Genomic DNA, 13252 nt, shown 5'->3' with positions numbered 1-13252 from the left:
TTCACTAACTGCCTGATAATCGAAAGTGATGGGCGCCCATATTTTGACCCAAATCGGGAGATGAGCGCCCATCTCGCAAAGGCGCCTAAATCGGTATAATCGAAAGCCGATTTTGGGCGCCTTCAATTGCACTCAGTTGCGGAAACGGGCAAAGTTGACGGGGGCGTGTCGGAGGAGTGGTGAAGGCGGGACTGGGGCGTGGTTATCGGCCGAACAGAAATGGGCGGCTTTCACCGATAATCGAAAAAAAAAAAAAAAAAGGTATTTTTAGCTAGCATTTAGGGCAGTTTTTTTGGACCCTTTTTTTCAGGAACAAGTCCCAAAAAAGTGCCCTAAATGACCAGATGACCACCGGAGGGAATGGGGGATGACCTCCCCTGACTCCCCCAGTGGTCACTAACCCCCTCCCACCAAAAAAAAAAAAACTTTTAAAACTTTTTATTTCCACGCCAGCCTCAATTGTCATACCCAGCTCCCTGACAGCAGTATGCAGGTCCCTGGAGCAGTTGTAGTGGGTGCAGTGGACTTCAGGCAGGCGGACCCAGGCCCATCCCCCCCACCTGTTACACTTGTGCTGGTTAATGCTGAGCCCTCCAAAAAAAACCCAAATCCCTCTGTACCCACATGTAGGTGCCCCCCCTTCACCCCTTAGGGCTATGGTAATGGTGTAGACTTGTGAGCAGTGGGTTTTGGGGGGGGGGGCTCAGCACACAAGGGAAAGGTGCTATGCATCTGGGAGCTCTTTTTCTGCTTTTTTTTTTTTTTAATTTGTAAAAATACCCCCTAGGGTGCCCAGTTGGTGTCCTGGCATGTGAGGGGGACCAGTGCACTACGAATCCTGGCACCTCCCATGACCCAATGCCTTGGATTTGTTCGTTTTTGAGCTGGGCGCCTTTGGTTTCCATTATTGCTGAAAACCGATAGCGCCCAGCTGAAAATCGCCCAACTCCTAGGCATTTGCCCCGCACAACCCGTATTATCGAAAAAAAGATGGCCGCCCATCTTTTTTCGAAGATACGGTTTGTCCCACTCATGGAAATAGGCGCCCATGGAGATGGGCGTTCGCGTTCGATTATGCCCCTTCACGGCTCCTTTTTCTCAAGCTGCGGTAATGCCGACAAAGACCATTCAATTTGAATGGACTCTGTCGGAATTGCTGTGTGGTTTGATAAAAGGAGGCCTAAATTAGTCAGATTAAATCAAAGAATATGAGGGCATATCTTTAAATACGTAGGTCGGACATAGGTCGGAGTCTACAAGCCCCTTGAGCAAACTTAGGGCCCTGGATACTAAGCCGCGCTGTAGGCACACTGTTTTTAGCACGTGCTAATTAAGGAATATATGGGTGTCTCTAGCATTAGCATGCACTAAAAACGCTAGTACACCTTAATAAACGGGCCCTTAGACAGAGCTTCTCAATAACAGCTTGATCAACCATTGAGAAAGTGCTCCAATAGTGATCTGCTGGACTACCATCTAATTATGGTCCCCTTAAGTTAATTGCAAAACGAGTTCCTTTCATTAATTAATTATTTATTTCCCACTCAAAGCAGGCTCAATGCGGCTTACATAGTAATAGGAATACCAGAATAACAGAAGAGATGAGTAGGTACCAGAAATAGAAAAGATGAGTAGGTAGAGATAGGCAATGGAGAGGGGAGTAAGGTGGGAGATATAGTCTGGGACAATGTCATTATCATATGGGTTTGTGTTAGGTAGATGGGTTCATAAGATTAGTCTGGGTCATTTGGATAGGCTTACTTGAATAAATGGGTTTTTAGTGCTTTTCGGAAGGGTAGGTAGTCATACATTGATCGGATAGATCTGGGGAGGGCATTCCAGAGTTGGCTGCCTAGGAAGGCGAAGTTGGATCCATAATAGGTCTTGTACTTGATTCCTTTGCAGTTGGGGTAATGCAGATTGAGATAATTTTGCGAAGATTCAGACATGTTTCTGGTAGGAAGGTCAATCAGATTGAGCATATAGCTCAATAGTGTAGTGCACACTAAATGCTAAGACCCCCGCCCCCCATAGGAATATAATGGGTATCAGTATTCATTACACGCTAAATCTGTTAGCACACCTTAGTAAAAAGGACCCCACTCAGGGCAATTTCTCCAGATGAGTTAGTTTTCCACATACCATGGCAGGAATGAACCTCACTCCTAGGCCAGGCTATGTGGAGAAGGATCTCAGACCCTCAAATTTACTTTAACATTCACAGTACCAGTTCCATCATGTCAGAGAGAGCTTCCCTTTGGGATTCATAAAATGTAACATCTACAGGCAGCTTATACAGGTGTGTTTGGAAATTATTTTTGATGAAAAAAAGACTCCACTGGACCAGCAGGGTGACTTCAGGTGTGTGCCAGCAGGGCACCCTGCAGCTCAGGGAACTAGGGGAGCGGTGAGGAGGTCTGGAAAAGGTAGGTAGGTACCTATGTGGATGCCTGTTCTGGTGTGTGCATGTGATAATCTTTGAATAACTGCCTGTTCTAATGGCTATGGATTTCTGAACATGTGGTATCATTAAAGGACAAATTTGAAATGCCCAGGTGGGAATATAAGCATTATTCTTTCTATCTAATACTGTTTATTGTAAGCCACATTGAACTCAGACTTGTTTGGGATAATGCGGGATATACATGTCATAAATAAATAAATCTCAACTTTGTTAAATGTTTCAGACATATCCATGTATTTGTTCCCATGATATAACTGAATTCTATTATTCTGTCTTACTGTATTTTCAGATCTAAGCCACATTGATCCTGACTTTGCTTGGGATAATGTGTGATATAAATGTTATAAACCCCCCCCAAATCCTTTATCCTCCACCTTTTAAGACACTGCCTACCTGCTGGATAGTGATGGCACAAGGAAAGCAAGGAAAGTGTTGTTATGCTCATATTAGCCCTCTCCTTAAGTCACTTCATTGGCTCCCTATCCGTTTCCGCATTCAGTTCAAACTCCTCTTACTGACTTACAAATGCTTTCACTCTGCAGCTCCTCAGTACCTCTCCACTCTCATCTCTCCCTACACTCCTCCCCGGGAACTGGGCAAATCTCTCTTATCCGCACCCTTCTCCTCCACCGCTAACTCCAGACTCCATTCCTTCTATCTTGCTGCACCATATGCCTGGAATAAACTTCCTGAGCCGGTACGCCAAGCCTCATCTCTGGCCATCTTCAAATCTAAGCTAAAAACCCACCTCTTTGATGCTGCTTTTAACTCCTAAACCTAAACCTAACCCTTCAACTGTCCCCTATCCCTGATATGTCCTGTCTGTCCTAATCCTTATCCCTAACTTGTCCTGTCTGTCTGTCATAATTAGATTGTAAGCTCTATCGAGCAGGGACTGTCTTTCCATGTTCAAGTGTGAAGTGCTGCGAACGTCCGGTAGCGCTATAGAAATGATAAGTAGTAGTAGTAGAGCCAGTGAAGACTAATTCAAATTAAATAGCCTGTTTCTTAGCTGGGCCCTAGTATTACCATATTGAAAATGCGACCATACTATGCCTCTGTGGTTATGTTCCACTAATAAGTTCAAAGATTAACTGGATTTCTTGAAAGGATTATATAAACGTAGGATGCATGACTAGGGACACAAACATACACTTATTTATTCAATAGCACAATTCCTCATGTACAGACACAAAACAACCTTTTAGGGTGGACAGTGTTCACAATGAGCTCCTTTTATTATTGACCAGATAGAGAGAAGAGTTTTCAGTTTTGGCAGAGTATAAGTGATCACAAGAACAAAATGTAAGAAAACCAATGGGCTGCATTAGGGGCTTATAGCCCGTTTAAGTTTATACAAAAGAGATCTGAATGAAACAAAGTATTTGTATTTGGATGTATAAAACCATTTGCCCCTGCTCTCTCTACCTACCTATCCATCCTATTATTATGTGATACTTAATTTCCTACTCCTAATTCTGTGTTACCTATTACTATGTAAGCCGCATTGAGCCTGCTTTTAGTGGGAAAGTGCGGGATACAAATGTATTAAATAAATAAACATGTTCAAAACAGAATAATCCATTTGTGTATCTAAAATGTCAACTTCTACAAAACAGATGAAGATGTGATTCCATGTGCCCCAATGAAAGGAAAGCTTAATTCTACTTCCATGTATTCCTTTATAACACCAGGCGGCTTCCCAAGGCAGATTATAACAACAGTTAAGATGAACCCATCAGGAAGCAGGATATCCTCACAAATATTTGGCCATCTGTATTGTATACAGTGTATTTATTTTTTAGTGTTTAGCACAAAATGCAGAGTTTAAAATTACTGTTTCTAGCAGCTATAATAATTGCAAAGCTGTTTTAGTAAGATTTAATTGTTATTTCATGATATCTACATATGGGAAGCTTTCAAATACATTAAAATCAGTCCAATAAGTGTGAAAAAAAAAAAGAAAACCTTTTGTCCTCCACCTTTTAAGGCACTGCCTAGCCAATAAACGGGGATGACGGCTGCGCTGGGAAAGGGAAACTCAGGCTGTGCTAATTGGCTTCCTGGCTCACTTCCACCTTCTTGGTTGGGCTTCAGCTCACTTCGACTCCAAGCCTCATTTTCATGCACCAATAGACCTCGGTGTATTCCAAGCGTCTCTCTGATGGTCCAATTGTCTTTCGCAAAGTGTTGCAAGACTCACTCTGATCGTCCAATAGCCTTTCTCACTGTTTTCAAGCCTCACTGTGATGGTCCAATAGCCTTTCTTACTGTGTTCCAAGCCTCACTCTGATGGTCCAATAGCCTTTCTCACTGTGTTCCAAGCGCCATTCTGTTGGTCCAATAGCCTTTCTCACTGCTTTCAAGCCTCACTCTGACGGTCCAATAGCCTTTCTCACTGTGTTCCAAGCCTCGCTCTGGTTTGTTCCTCTTCCTGTATCTGTTTCCGAGGCTTTTTGGAGTCTGCAGAGATTCAAAGACCGTAAGGAAAGCTGAATTTCTTTCTGTCTAGTTTGTGTTGTGCACAAGTGTCATTGGCTTTAGTGTTGTATGTGGTGCTGGTGGACAGATTGTCTGAGAGCCACTATTTGCAAAGGAGAAAAGCCCCCACTCACTCCCCAAAAGAGCTGCACCTGGGCCATAAGTAGTGGGTCTCCATTGCATAGTGCATTTGGACTGGTGCATTCCCACAGCACTGGCTTCCTCTAGTACTCAAGATATAGCTTTCTAATAGTAATAACAGCAGTTAGGATATCTGGGGTTTCAGAAAGGTTTAGACAAGTTCCTGGAGGAAAAGTCCAAAGTCTGCTATTGAGATAGACATGGGGGAAGCCATGAAATCTTGCTACCTTGGGACTGGAAAAGTTAGAGTTAACATTTTAATTTTAAGATTGTCTTAAGTGAGTTACTGACAAATGCTAGTTTAGCAGATTCCACTTTATATTGTAAAAAGAAGGGCAGAATGTACCAATCACTAAGTATTCAATGACATCTGTTTCTAACTCATGTTTTACTGGTCAAACATTACATGATGTATTTTACGTTCTGTTAATATATTTTGAACATGTTCATGCTTTTCTAATTGTTACGTAAGCCACATTGAATCTGAGTTCTACTCAGGCTAATATCTATATATATAAAATCTATATATATAAAAGGCACTTTGAAGCCTCAAGCCGGAAACTTGAGGCGCCCGAGATATCCGGTTTGGCCTGCAGGTTCCAGTCACTGTAGCTCCGCCCTCGCGTCAAAACGCGATGATGTTGAGGGCGGGGCGGCCCTCGCGTCAAAACGCGATGACGTTGAGGGCGGGGCGGCCCTCACAACCACGTCACTGAGGGACGAAGGGACGAAGAGGAGAGGTGTGCAACTCGGAACGGAGGCACGGAGGGGGTGTCTGCAACTCGGGAGGGAGGACGGGGGGGATTACCCTGCTAGCGCCCGTTTCATTTTTGCCAGAAACGGGCATTTCTTACTAGTGGGATATAAATGTCAATAATAATAATAAATAGAAGTCATTGTTTACTGCAGACGTCTTTATCTATATTTACAAAGAAAGGCCTTCAGACAAGAGAGGTTAAAGAAGGTCTGAAACTGACCAGTATTTAGGATAGGTGTCTCCTTTTGGAAATGTAAATCGTACTCTGTGTTTAACTGAAGAGAACAGGTTATAAATTTGAGTCTTCTAAATCTAGATGAGAAATACTATGCAATTGGCTTTTTCCATTGTACTATGCCTTTTAGCATATTTACTTAAGTTCAGAATTCTAAAAAGATGCTTTGCTGATGCTATGGAATTCTGTCTAGATGGATCAGTTACCTCATATGTGATTGAGGCAATAAATGTGAGCATTTGGATTGGCAAACTTCAGAAGGACTTAGAAGCAGAGGATTTCTCTCTCTTAGTCCTCCCTCTTTGTTAACAGGATATATTATGCAGTTGTAATAAAAGAAAGGTTTTACTGATCTCTTGTAGTACTATGCATTCTATTTCTTAAATTGTATTTACTTTGCACACTACTTTTTGGGATTCTGCATGGCATCTTGCTACTCTACGTAGAACCTTGCTTCTCATGGAGATTTTACATAGAATCTTACTAATCTTTGAGATTCTGCAGGGCATCTTTCTACTCTACGTAGAATCTTGCTTCTCTTGGAGATTCTACGTAGAATCTTGCTTCCCTTGGAGATTCTACGTAGTTGGAGATTCTACGTAGAATCTTGCTTCCCTTGGAGATTCTACGTAGTTGGAGATTCTACGTAGAATCTTGCTTCTCTTGGAGATTCTACATATAATCTTACTAATCTTTGAGTTTCTGCATGGCATCTTTCTACTCTACGTAGAATCTTGCTTCCCTTGGAGATTCTAAGTAGAATCTTGCTTGGAGATTCTACATATAATCTTACTAATCTTTGAGATTCTGCAGGGCATCTTTCTACTCATAGTAAACATAGTAGATGACGGCAGAAAAAGACCTGCACGGTCCATACAGTCTGCCCAAGAAGATAAATTCACATGTGCTACTTTTTTATTTGTACTGTCCTCTTCAGTGCACAGATTGTATAAGTCTGGCCAGCCCTATCCCCGCCTCCCAACCACCAGCTCTGGCACAGACCCTATAAGTCTGCCCAGCACTATCCCTGCCTCCCACCACCGGCTCTGGCACAGACCGTATAAGTCTGCCCAGCACTATCCCCGCCGCCCAACCACCAGCCCCGGCACAGACCGTATAAGTCTGCCCAGCACTAGTCCCGCCTCTCAACCACCAGCCCCAGCACAGACCATATAAGTCTGCCCAGCACTAGCCCCGCCTCCCAACCACCAGCTCTGCCACCCATTCTAGGCTAAGCTCCTGAGGATCCCTTCCTTCTGCACAGGATTCCTTTATGTTTATCCCACGCATGTTTGAATTCCGTTACCGTTTTCATCTCCACCACCTCCCGCGGGAGGGCATTCCAAGCATCCACCACCCTCTCTGTGAAAAAATACTTCCTGACATTCTTCTTGAGTCTGCCTCCCTTCAATCTCATTTCATGCCCTCTCATTCTACCGCCTTCCCATCTCCGGAAAAGGTTTGTTTGCGGATTAATACCTTTCAAATATTTGAACGTCTGTATCATATCACCCCTGTTTCTTCATTCCTCCAGGGTATACATACGTAGAATCTTGCTTCTCTTGGAGATTCTACTTACAATCTTACTAATCTTTGAGATTCTGCAGGGCATCTTTCTACTCTACGTAGAATCTTGCTGCTCTTGGAGATTCAACATAGAATCTTGCTTCTCTTGGAGATTCTACATACAATCTTACTAATCTTTGAGATTCTGCAGGGCATCTTTCTACTCTACGTAGAATCTTGCTTCTCTTGGAGATTCTACGTAGAATCTTGCTTCCCTTGGAGATTCTACGTAGAATCTTGCTTCCCTTGGAGATTCTACGTAGAATCTTGCTTCTCTTGGAGATTCTACATACAATCTTACTAATCTTTGAGATTCTGCAGGGCATCTTTCTACTCTACGTAGAATCTTGCTTCTCTTGGAGATTCAACATAGAATCTTGCTTCTCTTGGAGATTCTACATAGAATCTTACTAATCTTTGAGATTGTGCAGGGCATCTTGCTACTCTATGTAGAATTTTGCTTCTCTTGGAGATTCTACATACAATCTTACTGATCTTTGAGATTCTGCATGGCATCTTGCTACTCTACGTAGAATCTTGCATCTCATGCAGATTCTACATACAATCTTACTAATCTTTGAGATTCTGCATGGCATCTTGCTTCTCATGCAGATTCTACATACAATCTTACTAATCTTTGAGATTCTGCATGGCATCTTGCTTCTCATGGACATTCTGCATAGAATTGTTCTCATATTGAGGTTCTACATAGAATGTTACTAATCTTTGAGATTCTGCATGGAGTCTTGCTTCTCTTTGGGATTCCGGATGGGTTGGGTTTTCAGGATTTCTAGAATGCATATGTATGAGAGTGATTTGAAACAAGAGGCCTTCATTACTACTACTACTATTTAACATTTCTAGAGCGCTACAAAGTGTACGCAGCGCTGCACAAACACAGAAGAAAGACAGTCCCTGCTCAAAGAGCTTACAATCTAATAGACAAAAAGTAAAGCATTTAAATTTAAAATATTTAAGCAGTCAAGCACAAGAGAACAGTCACAGAAGGACTGAAGATGTTGAAGGGTGGTCAGTGTGATTAGGTGTAACTCTGGTTGGAGTAGTGGGAGAAGGTGATAGAAGAATAGAAATGGGTGAGGTAAAAGTAATGAGTGAGTTGATAGGGAGGTTATATAAGACATGTCACTCTAGGGGTGGGTGGGTAGAGGGGTAGGGTGGGCGGGACTAAGTCTAAAGCAGGAGAAGGTATTCTCTGCAGCCTATCTGTGAGATGGAAAATGCTCTCTGAAGCTGCTGCTATAAGTTGTTAGTTTTCTCTCCCTGAAAGAGATCCAAGCCACACCCACATTTCTCTCTTGAAAACCTGACTAGATCGTTGTACCTCCAGGAGTGTTTACTGAGTCTTATAAAAAATACTACAGTTTTACATTCACAGATCTATCAATCTATATAGTACAGTGAAAATAAAAAGTGTATTTTGGGGGACACACATTAGACAAAGTCATTTTCCAAAAGTACACATTCAAAAATAGAGCAACATCCCTCAGGGTGACATGTAGGTATAAATGCTGATGTGGGAATTTTCTACAGTATACATGTATTGCCATTATATAATATAAAATACTCATGTACTGTGAAGGATCAACCAAACCACACCCAGAACATGTCTCTCTAAAATATCCCTGTGCTTCCACTTCCATGTAGAAGTAGCTGCCTTTCCTAAAATGGCTGCTTATCCTTGTTTGCTGATTTACACATGCAATTGGGTGTGTTCCACCTGCACAGGGCATCTACATTCTAAAATCAGTCCCAAAATGTTAGTCGAATAAAGGTAGCTGAAAAACACCCCCACGTTTCCCTGAGTGTGCTTCTGGTTTGTGTTTCAGATGCGGGTGACATTTGAGGACATCGCTGTCTCTTTCTCCCAGGAGGAGTGGGAGTATTTAGATGAAGGGCAGAAGGAGCTTTACAGGGAGGTGATGAAGGAGAATTACGAAACCCTGATCTCCCTAGGTAAGAATTGCTTTGTCTGAATTTTCTTAAGAGGAATAACGTCTGATTTAATAGAAATTTGGCATAAGTACTGTAAACTTCCCTGTTGTCTGGGGTATGTGGAGGCGAATCCCTGGCTACTGCCCTCCAATAGTAGCCCTGGTCTTTCAGTACCACCGACAGCAAAGTGCAAAAATAAACTCCTCTGGTGAACCACAGTTTTTTTTTAATCCAGAGACCTAATCAACTGGTCTCTTTGAATTCAGGACCAAAATACATAGTCCCTTTATAATCCTTATTCAACAAGGTTGTCAGTTTTCAGTTTCAGCAATCATAGTAACATAGTAGATGACGGCAGAAAAAGACCTGCACGGTCCATCCAGTCTGCCCAACAAGATAACTCATATGTGCTACTTTTTGTGTATACCCTACTTTGATTTGTACCTGTGCTCTTCAGGGCACAGACCGTATAAGTCTGTCCAGCACTATCCCTGCCTCCCAACCTCCAGTCCCGCCTCCCACCACCGGCTGTGGCACAGACCGTATAAGTCTGCTCAGCACTATCCCTGCCTCCCCACCACCAGCCCTGCCTCCCATGGACAACATGGATTGATGGAGGGGACGGGGGAGAGAGGAAATTTGCTGGAGATGGATGGAGGAGAAGACGGGAGAATGGAGAGTTGCTGGACATGGAGCGGAGGGCAGGGGAAGGAAGAGAATTGCTGGGCATGGATGGATGGAGGGGAAAGGGGAGAGAGGAAATTTGCTGGATATGGATGGATGGAGGAGAGTAGAGAATCCACGAACGTGGAGAACTCAACGAATTCCCACGGATAGTCACAATACAACAAAGCAGTGGGTAAAAAACCAGGAGTCCCAGAGTGGAGATGAACAAAATTTTATTAATCAATATATCGACTCGACACAACGTTGTGTTTCGGCCAAAAGGCCTACATCAGGAGTCTAAGTGCCGAAGTGGAGAATGATAGTGATGATCCAGATTAAAGCAATACTGGAAATTGAAGACTGTTTTTGCAGTGGTCTGATTTTTCCAAAGTGCATTCCTGGGATCTTCCAGCGCCGAAACACAACGTTGGATGGAGGAGAGGGCAGGGAAGAATGGAGAGTTGCTGGATGGATGGATGGAGGGAGGGGAGAGAAGTCAGGGAGGAGATGCACATGGATGGAGGGGAAGGGAGAGAGGAGAAATGCTGGACATGGATGGAGGGAAGCAAAGACAAAGGAAGGAGATGCACATGGATGGAGGGGAAGGGAGAGAGGAGAAATGCTGGACATGGATGGAGGGGAGGGAAGACAGAGGAAGTAGATGCACATGGATGGATGGGAGTGAGAAGAAATGCTGGATATGGATGGAGGGCAAACTGCTGAGTTGAAGGGCTGGTTTGGAACAGGTTGAGGGCAGATACTGAAACTCGAGGAAGGATAGGGACAGGGCTACAGATGGTAGACAGGATGCATAAGGACACAGGAGGATGGTGGACATGGTGAGAGAAAATATATCAAATGGAAAGAAGACACTGCATAAAACAGAAGACACTGGGACCAAAGCGAATAGAAAAACTAAATGCTCAGACAACAAAGGTAGAAAAAAGTATTTTATTCAGAATTTATTAATTGGAATATGTCAGCTTTTTGAAATGTGCATCTGTGATATTTTGCATGTAAGTTTCAATTTTTCTGGTATTGCTGCATGCTGAGTCTGACTTCTTGAGTTAACTTTCCAGTTCAGTATTTTGCCTTCATATTTTTTGATTTCTAGTTCCTTGTGTCATGTCTGTTGTGTCATGTGTTTTTCATGTGTGATCAAGTTGCAGTATTCTGCTAGCGTGTAGTATTTGCAGCCCTTTTTGTTTTGCTTTTTTTTTCACGAGGTAGTGTATTGGTGTTTTAGAGCCTAGTGTAATTACAGTTCTGCCTTTTCAAGCATAAGATTGTAGCTCGTCCTGTCCTTGGAATTAGTGCTGTTATGGTTTACTAAAGATAGGAGTGTGTTTTTGCACAAGTTTGTGTATAGCGTTTTGCAGTGGAGAGATTGTGTGTTGGCCTTACTGAGGTGGCACCAAAACATCAAAAAGGGTGTAGAGCCTAAATCATGACACACATTACCTCTTGAAGGATCTACATATAGAGCCTATGCATTTCTAAGGTCATCACTGGCATGGTATGGGAAAGGAGGTGGGGAAATACTACTGGAGAGGGAGTGCTGGGTAAGGAGGAAAGAAGGAAGGAAGGAAGGGAGAAAGAGCTGGCTTGATATCTCATACATATTCATTATGGTTATTCCCCCCAAAAAAGCCAGCTCTTTTTCCCTTCCTTCCTTCCTCCATATTAGCATATTCATTTGCATATATATATATATATATATATATATATATATATATATATATATGCAAATGAATATGCTAATATGCTCTGCCCCATCCTCTGTTGGCAATCCGGGTCTCAGCCCGGGTGCAGCTCCTAGTTTAGATTTTGATCTTGACCCAGTTTCGGATCTTAATAGTTTTATCACGCTTTGTGATTACCGGGAACAACTTCTCTTTGATCCAGCCTTAAAGAATACTCCTGAAGCTGCAGCAGAGAGAGAGCGTGTCTTGGGGCTTGGGTTCTCTGTAAACCCAGTCTCTGCTATTGATCCTGCTACCATGCTCTTCGCGTACTGCTGCAGACTTCTCTTGGATCTAGCCCTGCGGGATACTCCTGAAGCTGACGCTGAAAGAAGGCGTTGTGAAACTCCCAAGCTCAGGGCTTATCAGCAGTTTGTGTGGAGCAGTCTGAGTTCCAGTTCCAACCAAGATACGGAGTTCAAGCCGAGTTCCAGTTCCAGCCAAGATGCTGAGTCCATGCCGAGTTGCAGTTCCAGCCAAGATGCAGAATCCAGGCTGAGTTGTAGTGCCAGCCAAGATGCTGAGTCTGGATCGAGTTGCAGCAGTGCCAGCCAAGATGCTGAGTCTGGATCGAGTTGCAGCAGTTCCAGCCAAGATGCTGAGTCCGGATCGAGTTGCAGCAGTTCCAGCCAAGATGCTGAATCCGGATTGAGTTGCAGCAGTTCCAGCCAAGATGCTGAGTCCGGATCGAGTTGCAGCAGTGCCAGCCAAGATGCTGAGTCCGGATCGAGTACCAATTCCGGCCAAGCTGCTGAGTCTACTCCAAGTTTCCGTTTCAGCCAAGATGCTGAACCAAGTTCCAGTTCCAGCCAAAATGTTGAACCCATTCTGAGTTCCAGCTCCAGCCAAGAGGCGAGTCCAGTCCTGATTCCAGTCTGAGGTCCAGTCTTGACACCAGTCCGGGTTCTAGTCTTGACTCCTGGTCAAGCTCCAGCCCAGCTAACCCTGGTCATGTTTTGAAGCTCCTCTGTAGGTTTCATCATTGTTATCTGACGTTTCCTTATCTGTGCTCACTTCACCCTCTGGTGGCCAGAGCCGGTGGCTGCTATGAACTGTCACACGTTCCAGACTTCAGCCCAGTCCGGTCCAGATCTTCCAGGCTGCCAGACTTGCTTTTCTTGGTTGTGCCTGAACAGCACCCGTAGCTGCCTTGTGATTCCTGCAGCTGTGAGCTTCAGCAGCTGATGGGCTTTATTAATCACCTGAAAACTTCTGTGTTTGCCTTTGCATCGTCTAAGGTCCCTGGT

The sequence above is a fragment of the Microcaecilia unicolor genome, chromosome 1 (assembly GCF_901765095.1).
Source record: "Microcaecilia unicolor chromosome 1, aMicUni1.1, whole genome shotgun sequence".
Taxonomy (NCBI): Eukaryota; Metazoa; Chordata; class Amphibia; order Gymnophiona; family Siphonopidae; genus Microcaecilia; species Microcaecilia unicolor.
This window is presented reverse-complemented; position numbering follows the sequence as displayed.